The sequence below is a fragment of the Haemaphysalis longicornis genome, unplaced genomic scaffold (assembly GCF_048455015.1).
Source record: "Haemaphysalis longicornis isolate Haplotype H1 unplaced genomic scaffold, Haemaphysalis longicornis Haplotype H1 scaffold_8, whole genome shotgun sequence".
NCBI classification, from domain to species: Eukaryota; Metazoa; Arthropoda; class Arachnida; order Ixodida; family Ixodidae; genus Haemaphysalis; species Haemaphysalis longicornis.
In genome coordinates this window covers 181,750,657-181,773,409 of record NW_027526445.1, presented here as the reverse complement: position 1 = coordinate 181,773,409, position 22,753 = coordinate 181,750,657, and the positions used below count along the sequence as shown (strand labels likewise).

The window sequence follows — 22,753 nt, the reverse complement described above, 5'->3', positions numbered from 1 at the left end:
CATGCCCTTTAATAAACCTCGATGTAAAGTATGCCCACACGTGACCACTACACAGCATGCCACCAGCATGGCTTCAGACTACTACGTAAATATAAAGGGTAGCTTTAACTGTGACTCCGCTAATGTCGTATACCTTCTAGAGTTCACGGTTTGTAGGCAACAATATATCGGCCAAACTGAAATGCCCTTCGGTATACGGTTCAATAATAAAGATTCAAAGATTCAAACATTTTTATTTCCTCAGAAGTACGAGGAGGCAGGCTGGGACTAAAGGCTACAAAGCCTGACAGAGGCCCCAGACCCCTTTGGTACAGTACATTGATGAGGCAAAATCAAACAAGCTAGAAATTCTAATGTGAGTTACAAATGTACAAGCAAAATATAGAGCACAAGACATTACAGAACAAAATGGGAAAGGTACAGTAACGTACGTTAGAGTACAAAGAAGTAAATGAAAACAAAATACAAGTGGACAATCAGAGTACAACTATGATTGAGTTTTAAAGATGGACACAATTACAAAGCCTGCGCATTTAACACGTCTAGACGACATCCACAGTTCTTGTCATTGAAGCAGATATTCTGATTTAACAGGTATTCTTTCGCCTGTGTTTTAAATATGTTTCTACTGCATTTGAAATCAATGTGGTCTCCAGTTTTGTTGAGCATGTCGGTGCGTTAAAACAGAGAAGACTGCCTGCTGTAGTTTGTTCGCAATTTCGGTGTATGTATTTTGGCACACCTAAGAGGGTATATACTGCTATTGTCGTTATGTTTACCATGGAGATTTACTTTGTGTATAGCTTGTAAAAGCTTCATATTATAAATTTGGCCAGCCCTAAGCATACTATACTGAACAAATAGTGGACCCGTTCTCAAGTCGGTATAGTGCCCGTGCAAATTGGCGAATAGACGGCGAACTCTATTCTGTAAGACGATCAGCCGTTTGTAATTTGTTTTGTTTGTTGTTCCCCACGCTAATATCCCGTAGAAAAGCCTAGAATAGACAAGAGTGTTATAAAGCTGTGTTTTCAACCAAAGCGGTATTAAGCCTCTCAATCTGTAGAGAACGCCAATATTTTTTGAAATTTCTTTGCCTAAGTGTTCTATATGAGGATGCCAAGATAATTCTTTATGAATCCATATTCCAAAAAAATTCTTTTCTTTGACTTGGTTGATCATATTGCCCCGATATTCAATATGTATGCCTTGATCTATCTTCTTATTATTTGGTATAAAAATGATATAGGTAGTCTTCGATGCGTTTAGCTGTAAGTTATTTTCGTGCATCCACTTTGACAACATTTTAAATATCTATTTACTTCATACTGGAGTTCTCTTATACTGCTACCGGAGAAAAATACGTTTGGGTCATCTGCATACATGGCTATCTTGGGTGTAAAAGGTATGTTTAGAATATCATTCACATATATTAAGAATAACAGCGGTCGGAATTTTGACCCTTCCGGAATACCCTGTTCTATTTCCAAGAACTCCGATGAAATACCGTTAATTCAACAAATTGCTCCCTATTACTTATTAGCTCCTTAATAGGTCAGCCGCTATTCCGCGTATTCCTAATTTTTTTAGTTTTCTTAGCAATATTTCATGATTGATAGAGTCAAATGCTTTTTGTGGTCCACGAATAACCCTTGTGTAAATTTCTTTCCCTCTAAATTTTCTATTATACTGTCCTTAATATTAGGCAGAGCTTCCCGCGTTGGCTTGTTTTTTTGAAAGCTGTACTGATACGGTGAAATGACCTTGTGTATGTGGAAAAATTTTGTTAGTCAATTATGTATTACATCATCAAATATTTTTGAAAAGACATTCAACACAGAGATTGGCCTTGAATTTCCCATTAGAATTCGCAGAAACTCTCCAAATACAGCAAATTTGGAAGGAGGCCGCGTTACCCGCACCACTAAGAAACATTTAACCGTTTGTGATCTATTGACCCTAACTATTTCCTCGTCCGTTGCTAGCTCACTCTGCAGTGCTCTTTTGCGCACTGTATCTATTCTTTGCATCCGCGGGGGCCACACCCAAAACACAATCTTCGGTCATGCCTTTATGGATCCACCCGAACCAGTCTCCCAACCCACTGAATATCTTATTGTATACTTTTCCCTTCTTTTTTAAACTGCGATTGTCTAGTCTTCCGCACTTGCAGCCCAGGCCACGTGCGTTGGCCCGTCGTGGTGCAATCTTGAGAGCTGCGCTGTTCATACAACCCCTTTCTCTCTCTCGCCCTCTCCCCTTTCTCTCTTTTTGTTGTTGTTGTAAAATAGGCATAGCCAGACTGCATGGATACTCTCCGTTTCAGAAACATCCTCCGCTCCTTCTCACAGTTTTCTGTAAATCTGTGTAAGAAATGTGTTCCAAATGTTTGTGACAGCAAAATCATACAACTGTACTCGGATGAAGGCAAGTCGGGTAGCCGCTACGTGAGCAAACCTTGTTTGTTATCGTTATTGCTGTGTATCTGATCCTTTACTTTTACCATTTCTACGAGCTTTGTGAGTGTTTTATATATATATAAATATATATATATATATATATATATATATATATATATATATATATATATATATATATATATATATATATATATATATATATATATATATATATATATATATATATATATGAGGGGATCGTAATGAAATACAGAAAGAAATGCTGGCACTCTACAACGCCAAAGAAGGCATAGGCTAATGGTTAGAATATTTTTTTACTGTTAGTGACGTAACATTATTTTTTTTTGTTAATTACGTGAGAAAGAAAGAAAGAAAAACACGCGGCTAGAGTGGGGACTGAACCCCCGCCTTTCGATTAGATCTCCAATGCCTTACCAATTCGGCTATCTGGGTGACTGTGCTCTCCTTCACTTTCTGGGGTATTTATATTTACTACAACTGTATCTGACGTTTGCGGGTGGTATCCAGCGCCCCTCAGACTACACGGGGAGAAGGAGACCTTCTTTTCAGCCCCCGGGGCGTGACGTGAACGTCTACAGCCTGTCAAAGGCGGGTAACTGGCGGGAAACCCTTTTATGCTACCTTTGAATCAAGGCTGCCAGAACACGGCCCTCGCTAAGCTTTCGCACGATAATAGGGTTTGCAAATGAGGGGCTCGTTAGGAAATACAGAAAGAAATGCTGGCAGTCTACAACACCAAAGAAGGCATAGGGGAATGGTTAGAATACTTTTTACTGTTAGCGACGTCACACTATTTTTTGTTTATTACGTGAGAAACAAAGGAAAGAAGAACACGCGCCTAGAGTGGGGACCGAACCCACGACTTTCGATTAGATCTCGAATGCCTTACCAATTCGGCTATTTGGGCGACTGTGTTATCCTTCACTTTCTGGGGTATTTATATTTACTACAACTGTATCTGATGTTTGAGGGTGGTAGCCAGCGCCACTCAGACTACACGGGGAGAAGGGGACCTTCTTTTCAACCCCCGGGGCGTGACGTGAGCGTCTACAGCCTGTCATAAGTGGGTAACTGGCGGGAAACCCTCTTATGCTACCTTGGCATCAAGGCTGCCACAACCAAGGCATTCGCTAAGCTTTCGCAGGATAATAGGGTTTGGAAATGAGGGGCTCGTTAGGAAATACAGAAAGAAATGCTGGCAGTATACAACGCCAAAGAAGGCATAGGGGAGTGGTTGGAATATTTTTTTACTATTAGTGACGTTTAATTATTTTTTGTTAATTACGCGAGAAAGAAAGAAAGAAAAAATTGCCCCACCTCCCCGAAGGGAATCGTGAGGAGTGCGAATGCATTTCTTGCGCCGAGAGTACACGGCGTAGTAATTCTGCCATCGCCTTGAGAGGCGCAGTACCGGCGAGGGGGAGCTGTCAGGCGAGGGGAGAGGTGCGCGCCGAGGGTGAGTGCAAACCTAACGGGCGGAGAGGCGCGCCAGCTGCAGAGCATGTGACGTCACGGCGCGAGGAGAGGGGGAGCAGACGCAAAGGCGCCAGCGCGTGGTCACGTGGGAGTGTGACGTCACGGCGCGGAGAGCGGTGCGGGGAGCGGCGCGCGCCCGCGCAAACCGCGGTGAGGCGGCGGAGCGCGCGCAGTCACGTGGGGTGTGACGTCGCTGCGCCGTTGCTACGGACGCTCCTCTCCGCTCCTCGCGCCGTTGCTAGGGGAGGGAAGGAGGAGCAATGCGGACGGCGGAAGGTTCGGGGTCGCTTATAAAGTGCATTCGCACTTAAAAACACGCGCCCAGAGTGGGGACCGAACCCACGCCTTTCGATTTGATCTCGAATGCCTTACCAATTCGGCTATTTGGGCGACTGTGTTCTCCTTCACTCTAAAGAAAGAAAAACACGCGCCCAGAGTGGGAACCGAACCCACGCCTTTCGATAAGATCTCGAATGCCTTACCAATTCGGCTATCTGGGCGACTGTGTTCTCCTTCACTCTAAAGAAAGAAAAACACGCGCCCAGAGTGGGGACCGAACCCACGCCTTTCGATTAGATCTCGAATGCCTTACCAATTCGGCTATCTGGGCGACTTTGTTCACCTTCACTCTAAAGAAAGAAAAACACGCGCCCAGAGTGGGGACCGAACCCTCGCCTTTCGATTATATCTCGAATGCCTTACCAATTCGGCTATCTGGGCCACTGTGTTCTCCTTCACTTTAAAGAAAGAAAAACACGTGCCCAGAGTGGCGACCGAACCCACGCCTTTCAATTAGATCTCGAATGCCTTACGAATTCGGCTGTCTGGGCAACTGTATTCTCCTTCACTTTAAAGAAAAAAAAAACACGAGCCCAGAGTGGGGACCGAACCCACGCCTTTCGATTTGATCTCAAATGCCTTACCAATTCGGCTATTTGGGCGACTGTGTTCTCCTTCACTCTAAAGAAAGAAAAACACGCGCCCAGAGTGGGAACCGAACCCACGCCTTTCGATTAGATCTCGAATGCCTTACCAATTCGGCTATCTGGGCGACTGTGTTCTGCTTCACTCTAAAGAAAGAAAAACACGCGCCCAGAGTGGGGACCGAACCCACGCCTTTTGATTAGATCTCGAATGCCTTACCAATTCGGCTATCTGGGCGACTGTGTTCTCCTTCACTCTAAAGAAAGAAAAACACGCGCCCAGAGTGGGGACCGAACCCTCGCCTTTCGATTATATCTCGAATGCCTTACCAATTCGGCTATCTGGGCCACTGTGTTCTCCTTCACTTTAAAGAAAGAAAAACACGTGCCCAGAGTGGCGACCGAACCCACGCCTTTCAATTAGATCTGGAATGCCTTACGAATTCGGCTGTCTGGGCAACTGTGTTCTCCTTCACTTTAAAGAAAAAAAAACACGCACCTAGAGTGGGGACCGAACCCACGCCTTTCGATTAGATCTCGAATGCCTTACGAATTCGGTCTGAGCGGCGCTGATTCTGAGTGGCGCTGGCTACCACCCTCAAACGTCAGATACAGTTGTAAATAAAAATACCCCAGCTTTCTCACGTAATTAACCAAAAAATAATTTAACGTCACGAACAGTAAACAAATATTCTAACCATTCCCCTATGCCTTCTTTGGCATTGTAGACTGCCAGCATTTCTTTCTGTATTTCCTAACGAGCCCCTCATTTCCAAACCCTATTATCGTGCGAAAGCTTAGCGAGGGCCTCGGTTCTGGCAGCCTTGATGCCAAGGTAGCACAAGAGGGTTTCCCGCGAGTTACCCGCTTATGACAGGCTGTAGACGTTCACGTCATGCCCGGGGGGTTGAAAAGAATGTCCCCTTCTCCCCGCGTAGTCTGTGTGGCGCTGGCTACCACACTCAAACGTCAGATACAGTTGTAGTAAATATAAATACCCTAGAAAGTGAAGGAGAACACAGTCGCCCAGATAACCGAAATGGTAAGGCATTCGAGATCTAATCGAAAGGAGCGGGTTGAGTCCCCACTCTGCTGCGCGTTTTTCTTTCTTTCTTTCTCACGTAATTAACAAAAAAATAATGTAACGTCACTAATTGTAAAAAAGTATTCTAACCATTCCCATTCCCTATCCATGTTTGGCGTTGTAGACTGCCAGCATTTCTATATATATATATATATATATATATATATATATAGTAAGGACATGAGGGGCTCGTTGAGGAAATACAGAAAGATAGGTCAGCAGTCTACGACGCCAAAGGGGGCATAGGGGTGTGGTTAGGCTCTTTTCTTTTTTACTACGGTTAATGAAGTGAACATTTTTTTTAAATATACAGAAGAAAGAAAGAAAAAAAATTCCCCCGCATTTCCCCGATGAGGAGAATGTGAAAGTGCGAATGCACGGTTGTCGGCCCGCTTGCGGCGCTTGCGCTCGGCCCCCGCAGCCCACCGCCTCGCCGCCTTCTCTTCCATCTCTTCCATCGGGTTTGTAGTATCACGTGTACACCACGCAGTTATCAAGCCGCTATAACGCCGCTGAGTCGCCAACGCACGCCGCTGAGGACGTAGTTTGAATGCGTTAAAGATATAAGGCGCGTCACTAACAGTGATATCAGCGTCGCGTCCGTGGCTTGGTCGGTAGAGCGTCGCGCTGCGGCCGCAAAGTCCTCGGATCGAAACCTGGCGCCGGATGCTGTTTCTTTTTTAAATATAGAGGAGCACTGCGGACGCCGCCGCCGCCGGTGGTGGATGGTTTGGGGTCGCTTATAAAGTGCATTCGCACTTAACACACGCGCCCAGAGTGGGGACCGAACCCACGCCTTTCGATTACATGTCGAATGCCTTACCAATTCGGCTATCTGGGCGATTGTGTTCTCCTTCACTTCCTACCACCCTCAAGTGTCAGATACACTCCTAGTAAATATAAATAGCCCAGAAAGTGAAGGAGAACACAGTCGCCCAGATAGCCGAATTGGTAAGGCATTCGACATGTAATCGAAAGGCGTGGGTTCGGTCCCCACTCTGGGCGCGTGTTTTTCTTTCTTTCTTCTGTATATTTTAAAAAAAATGTTCACTTCATTAACCGTAGTAAAAAAGAAAAGAGCCTAACCACACCCCTATGCCCCCTTTGGCGTCGTAGGCTGGTGACCTATCTTTCTGTATTTCCTCAACGAGCCCCTCATGTCCTTACTATATTATTCTGCGAAAGCCTAGCCAGGGTCTCGGTTCTGGCAGCCTTGATGCCTAGGTAGCATAAGAGGGCTTCCCGCCAGTTACCCGCTCATGACAGGCTGTAGACGTTGGAGTCACGCCCCGGGGGTTGAAAAGAAGGTCCTCTTCTCCCCGTTTAGTCGGAGTGGCGCTGGCTACCACCCTCAAGTGTCAGATACACTCCTAGTAAATATAAATAGCCCAGAAAGTGGAGGAGAACACAGTCGCCCAGATAGCCGAATTGGTAAGGCATTCGACATGTAATCGAAAGGCGTGGGTTCGGTCCCCACTCAGGGCGCGTGTTTTTCTTTCTTTCTTCTGTATATTAAAAAAAATGTTCACTTCATGAACCGTAGTAAAAAAGAAAAGAGCCTAACCACACCCCTATGCCCCCTTTGGCGTCGTAGACTGCTGACCTATCTTTCTGTATATATATATATATATATATATATATATATATATATATATATATATATATTGTGAGAGAGTCGATCGAGGACTCATGAAGGAGAGCCAGGGACCCAGGAAAACCCCGTCAGGAAGCGGTGATGATGATGCCAGAAGCCGAGATGATGAAGATGAAGTGATGACGATAGGGTATCCTATCGGAGCACGGCGATTGTCCCAGCACAGTAGATTGCCCCAGGACTGTATATTCTGCTGGCGCTCACACTTATCTCCCCCCTGTTGGAAAGCGGTCACCCGGCCGCTGTCGAGGTTGTGTCGGACCGCTGGATACAGGGCTTGAGCCGCGAGACGTCGACGATTTCTGTTCCACGGCAGCGATGATCGGTAACGGCACTGTTTGGAGCCACGTGATAATTTACAGGAGACGTTTGCTCGAGCACTGTGTAGGGTCCGATGTACCGAGAAAGCGACTTTTCTGAGAGGCCAGGTGGACGCACAGGAGTCCATAACAAGACCGCGTCCCCTGGGTGAAATGTGACGGCGCGATGACATTTGTCGTACCGAGACCAGCGGGCGTTTTGGCTGGGTTCTGTGTTCATTCGGGCAAGACGGCGGCAGTAAGCGACACGGGAAGCGAATTATTCAGGAACATTGACCGTGCAGTCAACGGGTGCCGATACGAAAGTTGAGTCCAGAAGGGAGGGAGGTGGCCGGCCATAGACAAGAAAATAGGGCGAGAAACCTGTGGTGCACTGAACTGCGGAAGTATATGCGTATGTCACGAACGGAAGAATTGAGTCCCAATTGCTGTGATCCGGTCGGATGTGCAAAGGGAGCATGTCGGATAGTGTTCGATGAAAACGTTCAGTCCAACCATCCGTTTGAGGATGATCACTGGACGCAGTTTTTTGAACGGTGTCGGCGGCATGAAGAACTTCCGCAAGAGTAGCCGACAGAAATGTTTTTCCGCGGTCGCTCAGAAGAACTCGGGGAGGTCCGTTGCGCAAAAATATGGAGCGCAAAAAGAACTCCGCGACTTCTACAGCGCAACCAGTGCGAAGACGGGCGGTTTCGGCATAGCGGGCTAGATGATCAACGGCGGTTACAACCCAACGATGACCAGCTGTGGAAATGGGCAAAGGACCGTACAGGTCTATGCCGATGACTTCGAATGGTGCTGACGGACAAGGTAGCGGTTGTAGCATTCCAACATGAGGTGACGTTGGCCGTTTACGGTGCTGGCATTGCACGCAGGAGGCTACGTATTTGGCGACACTGGTGGAAAGCCCAGGCTAAAAGAAACGACTTTTCACGCGGTGGTAGGTCTGGTGGAAACCTAAATGTCCGGCAGTAGCGTCGTCTTGAAAAACCCTCAGAATATGCTGCTGTAGAGATCGCGGAACGACGGCAACCCACTTGTCACAGGTAGTGTCGTAATTATAACGGTATAAAACACCGTCAAAAAGTCGACATTTTTGCAGTTGGTGCTGCAAGCGGTTGTTAAGTGGCTTCGTCGCACTAGTAAGTTGATCAATTAGATTTCTGCAGTACCGGTCTGCACGTTGAAGGGACGGTAGATCTTCGATGCGGTCGAATCTGATATCGCCCAAAGGTGCCATTGGTAAGAGGACTTGAGCTGCATTAGACGGTGAATCATCTTCTGGAGACACAGGGCAGCGGGAAAGGGCGTCCGCATCCATTTGCTGTTTGCCATACTTGTATGTCACAGTAAAGTCGTATTTCTGTAACTTCAAAATCCAGAGACCAAGCCGTCCATTTAGGTTTTTGAGCGACGAAAGCCAACAGAGTGCATGATGGTCAGTGACCACAGTGAAATGCCGTCCGTACAAGTATGTACGAAATTTCGTTACGGCCCAGACAACTGCAAGACATTCTTGCTCAGTAATTGAGTAGTTTCGTGCGGCAGGTCTTAATGCGCGACTTGCGCACCCCACAACGTTCTCCACACAGGAGGCGTTGCGTTGTAACAACACAGCACCAAGGCCATGTCCATTGGTGTCTGTGTGTAGTACAGTGGCGGCCGTTTCGTCAAAATAATGCAGCACTGGCGCAGATGTTAGGGCCTGCTCGAGCTTTTGAAAGGCGGCTTCGCAATCTTCAGACCACACAAATGGGCAGCGGATGCAAGAAGTCTGTGGAGGGGTTAAGCAAGGACTGCAAAGTTACGAATGAAACGCCGGAAATAGGAAGCTAAACCGAGGCAGCTGCGGAGTTCTTTTTGGCAGGCTGGGCGGGGAAAATTGCCTACAGAATTAATTTTGTCCGGGTCAGGGCGAATTCCGTCTTTGCTCACAACATGCCCGAGCACCTTGATGGACTTGCTCGCGAATCCTCATTTTTTGGTGTTTAGTTGAAGTCCGGCATTGGTAAGAGAGGTGAGGACTTCATCCAAGCGCTTCAGATGGTCGTCAAAAGTCCAGGAAAAAACGATGATATCGTCGAGATAGCAGAGGCAGGCACTCCATTTAAGGCCACGAAGGACTGTATCAATCATTCTGTCGAATGTGGCTGGAGCATTACACAGCCCGGATGGCATCACGTTAAATTTGTAAAGACCATCGGGTGTGGCAAAAGCTGTCTTTTCTTTGCCTCGTGCATTGCAACCTGCCAGTACCCAGAGCGGAGGTCCAGGCTCGAGAAGTATTCGACACCTTGTAAAGGGTCTAGGGCATCATCAATACGAGGCATTGGATAGACGTCATTGCGTGGTATTTTGTTCAGTGCCCTATAGTCCACGCAAAATCGTACAGAACCGTCTTTTTTCTGTACCAAAACGACAGGAGAAGACCAGGGACTTGATAAAGGGTGAACAATATTTCTCTTCAGCATGTCATCGACATTCTCCTGTATTATTTTTCGCTCAAACATAGACACACGGTATGGACGGCGACGAACAATACAAGATCCATCTGTGTCGATGCGGTGTACTGCGGCAGATGTCTTCCCTGGGACGGAACAGTACGCGTCAAAAGAACCCTGGTGTTAGGTCAGCAGAAGCAGCAATGCTTGCCTCTCCTCTGGCGGAAGGTGGGAACTTATGGCGGTGTCAAAAGCCGATGCTGGAGCGGGCGATGGGGAAACGTGTTCATCTGTCGAAATGGTTGACAGCGGAAGAACACAGGCTTCTTCATCACCGAAAACCGAAGCCATGGTGGCACCTTGCGGCAATAAAATTGCTTCGGTAGATGTATTCACCGCGGCAACAAATCCGACCCACATAAAAGAACCTCCGTCGCATGCCCCCGCGCGAGGGACACGAGTAAATGCAGAGCAATGGGGGTGGTCACGTGGCGTAGGTTGTGGTAGTTGGCGGTGGTAGTTGTAGTTGTTGTTGTCGTAGGGGTTGGGTAGTTAGGTTGCGAGACGAGAGAGAGAGAGAGAGACGAGAGACGTAAGTACGTAACGTCTTATTTATTGCCATCGTTAGCACCCCACCCTCTCTGCGGGGCAATCGGTTGGATCTTTATTATCATTCTTTTCTTTCTTGTCTTTAAAGGAGTACTGACACCAAATTTTTACGCCTAAAAAATGATATCATTGGCTTCAGTAGTTTGTAGAGATGCCTCTCAGAAATTTTTGCAGCGATCCGAGGCCGGAATCACATCTAAAATCGATTTTGATTGCCCAGGCCGCCAGCTTTCACAAATCGGCAGCACTAGCGAAATCGCTTTCGGCGTGACCATATATCGGCCTGCGTGTCTGGCCGGTTCAGGGTGACGTCATATAGTCGTTTTCGGAACCGGAAACGATATCCCTGCGCTGCTGGTGTCGGTGGTATTCGTTTGGGCAGGAGACGTGGGCGTAGCTGTGTGAGCAATGCTTGATAACGTTGCGTGTTCTACGTCTTTGCTCTTCAGTTCGTGGCCGGCGCACGGTATTCCCTTGCACTGGTGCCGAAAACTGCGCGATGTCGACGGGCACCGCGGCGACGCGGCGGTGCGCGCGTCGCCCAGCTCGCCCTGGTTGTGGTATGGCAAGCTCGCGGTATGCGAAGTACTGCTCGTGGAAGCCTGTCCGAGCAAATCGACGACGACGCCAAGATGCATTATTTTCAACGCGACGACATGCAGCGCTAAACCTGGACTGAGTTCGTGCGCCACGGCGGCCGCTAGAACTGTCGCCCAAGCCAGCGGGCTCGGGGTTGCACGGGTCACCTTGGGTGTTGGGAACTTTATGCTTGGTATCGTTGGTATCGTGGCGACTATTATGATCGCTGGTATCTGTACAACTGCGAATGACAATCCGTTACACATCTTTTCACCACACTATCATCCTCTTTTTCGCATATGGAGCTTTATTTTGGCAATAATCTCCGTTTCGGCGATCGGTGACCAAGACATCCGCCGTGGCCTGTTTTGATTCTAACGCGCAGGTGGCGCCATCTTCCGGCCGCTCGCCGCACCGCTGTGCCGGCAGTGCTGGGTCGGAGCGCCGAACCTCCGCTGCCGGTCAGCGTAGGCTTACCATCGCGGCAAATATCTGAACGCCGCTTTTAAATTCAGCGCTGATAACAACCCCCAGCGCAATTTTTCAACAGACTAACATCTACTTTCTCGCACGTGGAACTTCTTTTTCGCGATCAGGTTGATTAGAAGAGTGGCGACAAGCTGTTGCTGTCATGGTCTGCGCCGGTTCGAGCCGCAGTGATATTAAAAAACGGACGACGGCGAAGACATCGCCGGCCTAATCTCCTGGCCAAATAAAGTTGTTCTGTCTGTCGTGTGGCACCGACTCATCCGAGTCTGACGATTCAGACGACATGTCGACTGCGCGGGCGAGTGCGGACCATGTGCAATCGTAGCAGACGATGCGGCGAACGCATGGAGGAAAAAAAAAACGTCCCTGACGTCATGGATGAGACCGTGACGTAAGGCTGGCCCGCTTGCAGGCTGGCCTTCGAACGGCCATTTTCCCGCGCGGCGACCAAATTTGAAATTGGTTGCAATAAACGTGGTATAATTAATTCCGTGTTGGCGGCTGACGGCTTCCGGTTCGAGTTTCGTAATTACTGGGCCAATAGGTATTCTTTACAGCATAAAAACTGAAAGCGAGAAATTTCGTGTCAGTACTCCTTTAAGCAGAACAGAGCGCAGGAGTAGAATGGGGTGAGCCGCGCCGATACCCGCTTTATATTCGTAGCGCGCGCAGTGGAGGGAGAGGAGGTAGCACCTGCTGCTGCAACGCCTCTTTCAGCGCCGGAGCACGCGCATGCGCGCCCGCACCTGTTGTTGAGAGCGTGGAGGAGCGGGGGAGGGGCGCACGTGCTGGCTGGCTGCGGACGCCGATCGCCAACGGACGGGTGACATTGTGAGTTAAAGAAATGCTCTGCATTTAAAACGGACGAGACAGGTAGGTATAACGACTCCTTTGAGAATGAAATTGCCAGCTGGTGCAATCAATACATCGCCATCGGTGACTCTGTCGGACGACACGGAGAAAACTGTTTCTTCGCCGGGAGAGAGCACACAATAAGGGGTTGCGATCAGACGGTCCGTTCCATTTTCCGACAAACTGGCAAGGCAGGGGTCAGTGATGTGAATGGTGAGTTGATTACAGGTGATGATTGCCGATGCTGATGACAGAAAATCTGAACCCAAGATGACTTGATGTGCACATGGGGACAATACCGCGAACTGTATGTGGTAACGAGTCCCATTAATGAAAACACGCCCAGTGCATTGTCCAGATGGTCGAATCCTTCCACCGTTGGCACCACGTAGAGCAGAACCATCATATGGCGCTGTCACCTTGCGTATCCGAGAGCACAAATCTGCGTGAATGAGCGAAATGCTAGCCCCAGTGTCTAGTAAAGCTTCAACCCAAACGTTTTCAATGAAAACAGTTAATGTGTTCAATGGTGACTCAGGGGGACGCGGAGATTTTTCCTGTGATGCAGTTTCCCCCCAGAAAACTGCTGCTTTCAGTTTTCCGGGTGTCGGTCGAAAACTTGTGATGTGGGTCGGAGAGGGGATGAAGACTGGCGTAAAGGCGAAGGCGAACGGCGTGTGGGAGAACATGGAGTTCGGGGCCGGTCATCGGAATCAATTGGGGGCGTAGAGCGAGGCGGAGAAGGTGGGTACACACGCTGGCGAGGGGCGTAGTTGAAGCGGTTATCTCGCTCGTATGGGGCGTAGCCGCGGCGCTCGTCCAGCTGTCGTCGACGGAAAAAGCGAGAAATGTGCCCTCGGATGCCACAGTAGTAGCAGACAGGCCGGTAACTATAGGGCGCGGTGCTCGCCAAGTTGAATGGAAAGGCGACGCGGCCGGAGGTGCAGAAAGGGCGGTCAAGTGGCCGTGCGAGGGCGGGAACACGATATGCTCCATGGGCACAGGTGATCGGGATAAGGTCTCAGAGTAAGTCGGCATGAAATGAGGAGAACTATGACATGGCTGAGGAAGGGTTGTCATGGACACCAGCTCTTCTCTGATCATGTCACGCATACCAGGCGCGCGACCGTAGTTGTTCTAAGCGCAGGGTGTGCCACGCTGATGTAACTCTTCACGGATGATGTCGCGAATCAGAGTACGGAGCTGGGCACAGCCAGAGGGGCAGGCAGGCAAGGTGTCGTGTTGAATCCGGATGGACTGGAGATAGTCGAGCCGCTGGCAGATCGTTCGCACATCGGCAATGGTAGCGAGATTGTGATTCGCCATAGCATTAAAGGCAAAATGGTCCATACCTTTCAGTATGTGGCGTACCTTCTCCGTTTAAGGCATGTCCTTGTCGAAGCGGCGGCATAGCGCGAGGATATCTTCAATATATGAAGCGTAAGTCTCCTCCGGGCGTTGCACACGGGCATCAAGTTTTTTTGGCTTCATTCGAGTGAGCAGAGGACGTTCCAAAGATCTCACGTATGTCCTCCTTGAAGTTCTCCCAAATAGAGAAGCCGTCCTGGTTAAGGAAGCACGTCTTCGCCACTTCATTCAGGGAGCAGCAAACATTCTTCAGTTTGAATGCGTCGTCCCAACGGTTAAACGCGCTCACTCACTCAAACTGGTCAAGCCATTCCTCAACGTCTTCGCCCCGAAGGCCAGCGAAAAAGGGCGGTTCGCGGTGGGGGCTGGTGACAGTGAAGGTGCGCTGGACTGGAACTGCAGCTTTGCTGCCACCATTGCTGCTCTCGCGATCCATGGGGCTAGTTGGTAAGCGCCGACCTTATCGAAGCTCCAGCTGTGCGATCGGGAGAGGTAGACGGCAGGATCGAAGGAAGCCTCCACCACTTGAGAGAGTCGAGGACTCGTGAAGGAGAGCGGTTTATTCCGAGAGCAGAGGACCCAGGAAGTCCCCGTCAGGAAGCGGTGATGATGACGCCAGAAGCCGAGATGATGAAGTTGAAGCGATGACGATAGGGTATCCTATGGGAGCACGGCGGCTGTTCCAGCACAGTGGATTGTCCCAGGACTGTAGATTCTGCTGGGGCTCACTCTATATATATATATATATATATATATAGATATATATATATATATATATATATATATATATATATAAATATACATACATATATATATATATATATATATATATATATATATATATATATATAGGAGAAGAAAACTTTGAACAAGGTAAAAGCACGATTGTTGCCAACGTTTCAGCAAAAAACTCCCAAGCATTTCCCCGAGGGTGAACATGGTTAAGTGCGAATGCACGGGGTGATGCTATGAGGTAGAGTAAAGTTAAAATCCGTTGGCATTCGCTCGTGAGCGCGCGCGAGCCGACCCACGGAGGTCTGGCAGTTTATCGCTGCATATATTCGCCGCGCGCTCGACATGTAGGTGGCGACAGCGTCGCGCTGCTAGTGTGGATGCTCCGCTGAGCGGCCCGTAAGAATGCACACTGTGGGCGCGCTTCGTGCTTTTTTCTTGCAGTATGTGCGCACGAAAGGTGCAAACAAGAGTGGTATGCTGTAGTTCGGTTCCTCAACGTTCAATGTATAGCAGGGAAGCGGCAGTCAGTTTTAATTACTACGCCAAAAAAAGCGACGGCTCATCGGGAATCTCAGAATGGCCGTAATTGTGACAATGAACTGTACGCTGTGGCTCGTAGCAAGCTCGATCTTTCCAGACTATGGCTTTGAGCCTTCAATAAAAGCATAAATAGAAACGAAACAGGAAGCCTCGATCTTTGAAATTCAGTTTACAACGGCAATCTCAATCGCTTTCACTGGTAGCATGACGCATTCTTGCACTTGTGGGATGCCCTGAAATGGTAACACTACTTAACTGCCCCGAAATTCTTTCTAAGAGCTTACGATATTTTTTTGTGTGTTCAAAAGGCAACATAAAATTACTGAATTTTTATCAGCGCAGAGATATAAATGTAACCACTCAAACGGGTTCTTTTAAATGAAATTTTAGCGACTCTGAAGGAAGGTCTGATGAATAACGGTTTCAGATTACTTATTTACGGCTTTCGTCGCAAGTGAACTTACGAATTGAATTGTCAACGCACGCAGTACAATCAACATCTCATGTTTAGCTAGGTTTTCGCAAAGTGACAAGCAGGTTTACAGTGCGCAAACCAAGCTTCTGGGACATCACAGTGAGCACAAATTTTCTTTACGGCTGTTCTGTTGACCATTTGCGTTACTTTTAAAATCTAACAGGTGCCTGCAACAGCGAGATGTGTTTGCATTCTTGCGTATAAGGTCGCTGACGAACCCTAAAGATGGCAATAAATGAACTGGCGCTGTTGCAAAAACATTTCCTTTTTATGTCTCGTAGCGAATCAGCGCAACGGGTTCCCGGTAACTACTTTGTTTTGTAAACTGAATATCGCCTTTGTCTTGGCATTTAATTCTTGAGGATTGGTTAAAAAATGAAATTCTGTACATTTCTTTTTTTTTTCGGGAAGAGGGGGGGGGGTCCTGCCAACGTTGCAAGAGCAGAGAGAAGAGAACGCATGTAACGCGAAAAGCCAAACTATGGTTATCAGTATTACTTTTAATCGAAACTACACTAGGCGTTGTGTTCTGTAGCGGTGAAAAAGCAGTACTTTAACACGTATTTTCAAAATTAATTAACCCCCTTTGGTCTGAGATTGTCCAGGAATTGTGGCTCGCCTTTTTCAAAAATGTATTGAAAGCAAGCGTTGTGGGAAAAAAATTAAAAAAGATCAGCGAGTCAAGGCACACACCCCCCACACATGTGGGCAACAACGTGCATTATATTACGCGTTTTCTCCTCTTTCTTTAAACTTAGGTCCACCTTAAGAAGTTAAGACGTGACCATATTAGGCATTTGGTTATGCCGAGTGAGACACGCTTCTGGACAAGGTGATTCATGTCAGATTTGAAAATGATATATATGAAAATAACACACGAAATGCCAATGACAGACGCAAACTCACAACGCAAACTCACAACTGCGTATAAACAACGACTGTCCAAAAATTGTATTTATTTTAGAAATATACGGGAAGGACACGATCACACAGGCCCTTGCTGGTGTAAAATACGTGTCCGGTAATGTATGGGCGATATCTCAGGGGTAGTGTGCAGTGTAAATGTTTTTGTTTGTTTCTTCTTTCTATAAAGACACAGCGCAGTTTTACAAGGGTGTGGAATTTCCACGCGTATGCACAGGTCTTGTCGCTTCTTACCCGTTTCGCGTACTAAACTTTTATCCTTTAAATTATCACCACGCCACCTTCAAAAAGCACCCTTCGACGTTCCCGAAACGGAAGACGACTGCACTCAACAATAGGAAAAGTGCAATGTGTGGAAGCAATGTTCACACTCAAGCGGTGACCACGGCGAAGATGTTTCGTGGAATTAAACCAGCGCATTAACCCTCAACGGCCGCTGATTATTGCGTTTCTAGAAAAAATGCGCAAGCAGAGGTAACTATGTCATTGCTTACTGCCAAACGAGCACACATATTGGTTGTTTTGTCGTGTGCAGCACGCGTCTTGCGCCGCACGCAACGTGAAAAAGCAGACGACGCGAGAGCGCCATCCACACTAGGAGCGGTTCGTCCCGCCGCCGCCAGGGGCCGACTCTGTTCGCGCTCAGGGCGAATATAGGGGGGTACGCCGCGCAGAGCGCGCCGAGCCAGGTGGCTGAGAGAGGAGGCGAGCGCAAGGGGAGAGGGACAGCGGCGCACGGCAGCTGCAGCCGAGCAAGGGGGAGAGGAGAGAGTGTGACGTCACGGTGGAGAGAGAGGCGCGCGGCAGCTGCTGGGGAGAGGAGGCGCGCTGTGACGTCATACCATGACGTCATGGCGCGAGGAGCGGTGCGGGGAGCGGCGCGCACCCGCGCAGCTACGGCGAGGAGGCGGAGCGAGCGCGGTCACGTGGTGAAGTGACGTCACCGCACCGTTGCTACCGACGCTCCTCTCCGCTCCACGCCGTTGCTAGGGAAAGGAGGACTGCGGACGCCGCCGCCGCCGCCGCCGCCGGCGGTGGAAGGTTTGGGGTCGCTTATAAAGTGCATTCGCACTTAAAAAATTGGTCCCATCTCCCCACGAGGGGGGACTCGTATAAATGCGTCGCGTAGGGGGCGGGTGTATTGCGTTAACGTTAGTGTTTCGGGGTGGTGGTGGGGTGGTAGTGAATGTGTTAACTATTATTGCTTATTACTAATAATTATTATTATTTCTTTCATATATTAATTATTACTTTCGTGATTTTGCGACTCGAGCCCCCCCTCGAGGAGAGATGGGCCCAATTTTTCTTTTTTTTGTGACGCAAGAAGTGAAGGCAAGGAGTAGGTCGTTGTAAGTCGTTATTTATTTATTTATTGCTGTTGTCGTTGTATTGTATTGGACGCTGAGAACGGCGGCTTCGTGGTCGCTGAACTGTACTCTTAAGGGGTTTTTAAGCAGTGGTCGTGCGTTGCAGCAACTGGTGAAGACGAGATCGATGCAACTGCTGCCGTGTATCAGCAGCTTCTTGACGCAGTTTGAATGAGTCAAGGATATAAGGCGCGTTCGTACCTTTTGATTCTGTGTCGCTTTTGTGGCGCAGTGGGAAGAGCACCATGTACCTCGCGTTCCGCCCACAGGGTCGTGGGATCGATACCAGGCGCCGATAACTATTATTTTTTTTATATAGTGTAGGGGGAGGGGTGCGGACCTGTTGTTGAGAGCGATGAGGGTAGCGTGATGCGGGAGAAGAGGAGTGGGGGAGAGGGCGCACCTGCGCGCTGGGCTGTTTTGGACGGACGGGAGACGCTACATGTGAGTTAAAGAAATGCTCTGCATTTAAAAGAGACTTGCTTTCGTCAGGGCAATCTCTCGCCTGGCTGGCACGCTTTATATAGGGGTAGGTCCCCAGGTGAGAGAGGAGAAGGAAAGAAGGAAGTATATGTTGGAATGCTCAATGTGCGACAAACAGTATATAGGCGAAACGAGTCAACCTATGAGCCTACGTCTTAATGGACACCAGGCAGATACTCTTAGCAAATCCTCCATAGCTGTAGCGCAGCATTTCAACCAACGAGGCCACAATTTGATGACATTAAGTTGTATATCCTTCAGTCAAATTTCAGGTCTCTTAGGGACAGGAAATACCGAGAATTATTTCACAAATTGAACTCCATGGAACCTACTGGAATTAGTGCGTCTAGGGGCAACTTGGAATCCTTGCGATATTCACCGGAAATACAGAAATAAGCAATGTCTTGCATTTACCTTATCAAAAGACTATTACCGCTCCCTCTGGTCCTTACCTGGTCACCTAATTCCTTTCTTTTCATTCCTTAGCGTCTAGCTTAATACTCGCCCGCATCCCTCCAACCTTTGCTTTTGGAATTCCATTTTATTTTTTTTCTCTCTCTTTTTTTTTACTCCGCGTGATCTTGTGCCCCGTACGTCACTCTAATTTTATCTTTTCGTTTTTGTGTTCCAGGACAGGCCTGTTCCAGGAATGTTGCAGTGGGTGACACCTGCCATTTCAGTTGCCGGGTCATTGCCTTTTCTTTTGTGTGTGGGTTTGTGTGGTTTCCCTCCCTGTGGTTTCCCTCCCTTTTCTTTTTCCTTAACCTAGTTATTTCCCCCCTTCTGTATCTTTTCTTTTCACCTGAGGCTTGCAGATAGTTTCTGATAAGGACCCCACTCTCACCGCCTGGTCTGCTTCCGGCGGTTCTGAGAACCTTTCCGAATGCTCCGCGGCGGGTCAACAAACACCCTCTCATCCTTTCTCTCCAAAAAGTCCCCAAACACCAACCACCCACTCACTTCCCTGTGACCTACTTCGCGGCTTAAACTATACAACCTTCTTTGCCCCTAAATATCTCTCCCGACATAATCCCAAACCAATTCGCTTTCTCCATTTCACTTCCTTCTTTCCTTCTCCCTTCTCACCAGGGGACCTACCCCTATATAAAGCGTGCCAGCCAGGCGAGAGATTTCCCTGACGAAAGTAAGTCTTTTTGCTGAAACGTTGGCAACAATTGTGCTTTTACCTCGTTCAAAGTTTACTTGTGTTCTCGAGCATCTTCAAAAGTTCCACTGCTCCCTATATATATATATATATATATATATATATATATATATATATATATATATATATATATATATTTATATATATAGTCGTGAAGTCGAGTCCTTAGTAGCTGCAGGAATACGCCCAAAGTAGAAGTACGCTTTTCGGAGACTTTATTTCCAACGCGTAGACTTGAGCCAGGTATTCCTAAGACAGGTTTCGACCTGAGAATTCTCTCGGCTCGAAACGTTGGAAATAAAGTCTCCGAAGAGCATACTTATATATATATATATATATATATATATATATATATATATATATATATATATATATATATATATATATATATATATATATATATTGTCACGGAACTCAGATATAGGCGGACAATGCCCCACACAGTAATGAACCCATTACCCATTAGGACTACGACGATGACGACGACGAGGAAGTTGCTGGCGCGGGCTCTGTAATGGAAGCCATGTAAATACCGTACATAGATCATTCTGCCTTTTAATACATCGCTTCATCTTCAACATGGTTGGAGTACTTCGCTCTGCCGCCACGTAACATTTGCTGGAGCGTGCGGGGTACATCCCCTACTGGCCCCCGCTTGACATGCCACCGGCGTGGACCCAGCCGTCATCGTTTAGGGAGCCGCGCCGGGAAGCCCCAGCCCCACCGTGACCACAGCTCGACCATGACCTCCGTCCCGTACCCCAGCCCGTGAGACGCCGACGAAGACCGGCAGAGAACCGCCGTGACGAGACAAGCCGCAAATGTCGTATCCCCGGCCCTTCCGCCCAACGTGGCTCCTACAACCGCCGACGCTGTCACGCAAGAAGACATCGATGCTGTGGGACCAGCATCCCCAAGAACATCATCGGCATCCGTGGCGGCAAGCGATTATGCCCTGTACATTTCAATCGCATTCCTAATCCGCATCACAAGTTCATCCTACCGCGGCTTCAACCGGGACAGTCTCCCGTCATGTCACGGAACTCACATATAGGCGGACAATGCCCCACAGGGTAATGAACCAATTAGGACTACGACGATGACGACGACAAGGAAGTTGCTGGTGCGTGCTCTGTAATGGAAGCCATGTAATTACTGTACATAGATAATGCTGCCTTTTAATACATCGCTTCATCTTCAACATGGTTCGAGTCATCCGCTCTGCCGCCACGTAACAATATATATATATATATATTCTTATGGTATATACACATATATACCTAGAGAGAAGGACAATCCATCTAGGGCTGTGGGCTATGAGCTATTAGAGAGATGGGCTAGGGAAGAGGAAGTGGAAGACAAAGAAGGGGATCGCGGATCTGACTGGTTTGGAACGGGTGATTAAACCTGTTATTGTGTTCCTGTGAACCGATGTGCACTTGTGAATAGTTGGCCGTAGCATTTTTCGTGGCAGTGGTAGGATAGACATGATGACCCGCAGCCAAGCTCGAACCCATCACCGAGATGCCCTCCCTTCTTTCGCGACTGCATCTAGCATCGAGGAATCCCCTGAGAGACAGCCGCGCGACTACAAACCAAGATGGCTGCGTGTTCTTGGCATAAGGAGTTGGACAGGCGATTGACCCATCCGCATCGCCTCCCGTGGCTGGTTTCTCTGCCAGCAGTCCACTCACCACCCAGTATGTCCACCGTGTCAAACAGGGCCAAACTAGAGGTCAGAATCTAGGTGAGCCTCATGTTCCACCAACGTCAAGCCGCAACGTTGTCACGAATTTGCCGCGATGAATAAAGCACACTCGTGCCATGTAGAAGTGCTCTTTGGCAACCTCGTGGGCCGCCTGGACCGCCATTACTGCGCCATCGATGAAAAGATGAGCTCAGTTACTGAGAAGATGACTGCCATGTTAGCGGATGCCAACGGTCGAATAGCTGAACTGTTCAATCGTATGGCGATCGTGGAATCGTCGTGTCGGCCGGTTGCCCTGCAGCTGACTTCACCCGTTGTATCTTCCACGTTTGTTCTACCGCCGTTGGCCACTCAGCACCAGTGTTTTCAACTTCATCCACCTGGTTTTGATGGTTCTACCTCATGTGAAGCCTTCCGTATTCAGTTTGCGGCGGTTGCTGTGGCCAGTGGTTTGTCTCTGACTGACCAGGCTCGCCCTCTGGTGGCACAGCTACGCCATCCTGCCTGTGATGCATTGGAATACCTGCCCGAGTACAGGAGACCCGACTACCCCCGAATAATTACTCCCATGGAAAACCGCTTTGGCGATTCCCGTTTGTAGCAGGTAAATTTCGCCGAGCTGAAGTGTGTGCGGCAGCATGGTTGACTTTAGAAGACCTTGTGAATCACGTAGAGCGACTAACGCACAAGGCACTCGCGGGTTCTCCCAACGCCACAAAAAAACTTATTGGCAGCGGAGCATTTGTTGACGCCGTGGAGAACCCCAACGTTCAGCGTTTTGTGCTGCACGGACAGCCGCACGGGCGATGACTGTCCGCGCGGTTCTTGCATTGGCTCTCGAAGCTTCAGCTGTGAAATCTCCTGCTGTACATCAAGTTGAGCCCGGTTCTTCGATTACCAACTCTCGGCTACCTTATGCCGGGGTTCGGCAGCGTCCTCCTGTGTGGTGCCCCTGGTCACTATGCGCGTGATTGTGACCGCCGAGTGGATTCTCTGTCTTCCCGACCGGGAAACGCAAGCGCGGGTCGTTGAGGGCCAGAATCCGCGTAACTTATCAAGCCCCTCACCTGTCGCCAGAGGTTACTTCAGGGTGGACGGAATCGGATGTACCAGAAGTGCC

The 22,753-nt window shown here is 48.5% G+C and overlaps 2 non-coding genes and 1 pseudogene across 2 annotated transcripts; 2 read left to right on the top strand and 1 right to left on the bottom strand.

Moving 5' to 3' along the window:
- Positions 1–6,693: 6,693 nt before the first annotated feature.
- Trnat-ugu (transfer RNA threonine (anticodon UGU)) lies at positions 6,694–6,765 on the bottom strand. The gene has a single exon. It is a non-coding gene; the product is annotated as a tRNA-Thr (tRNA).
- Positions 6,766–6,857: 92 nt separating this feature from the next.
- Positions 6,858–6,929, top strand: Trnat-ugu (transfer RNA threonine (anticodon UGU)). Its single transcript has one exon. It is a non-coding gene; the product is annotated as a tRNA-Thr (tRNA).
- A 14,798-nt stretch (positions 6,930–21,727) lies between these two features.
- LOC144148601 (uncharacterized) overlaps positions 21,728–22,753 on the top strand; it is a 47,496-nt pseudogene continuing 46,470 nt past the window's right edge.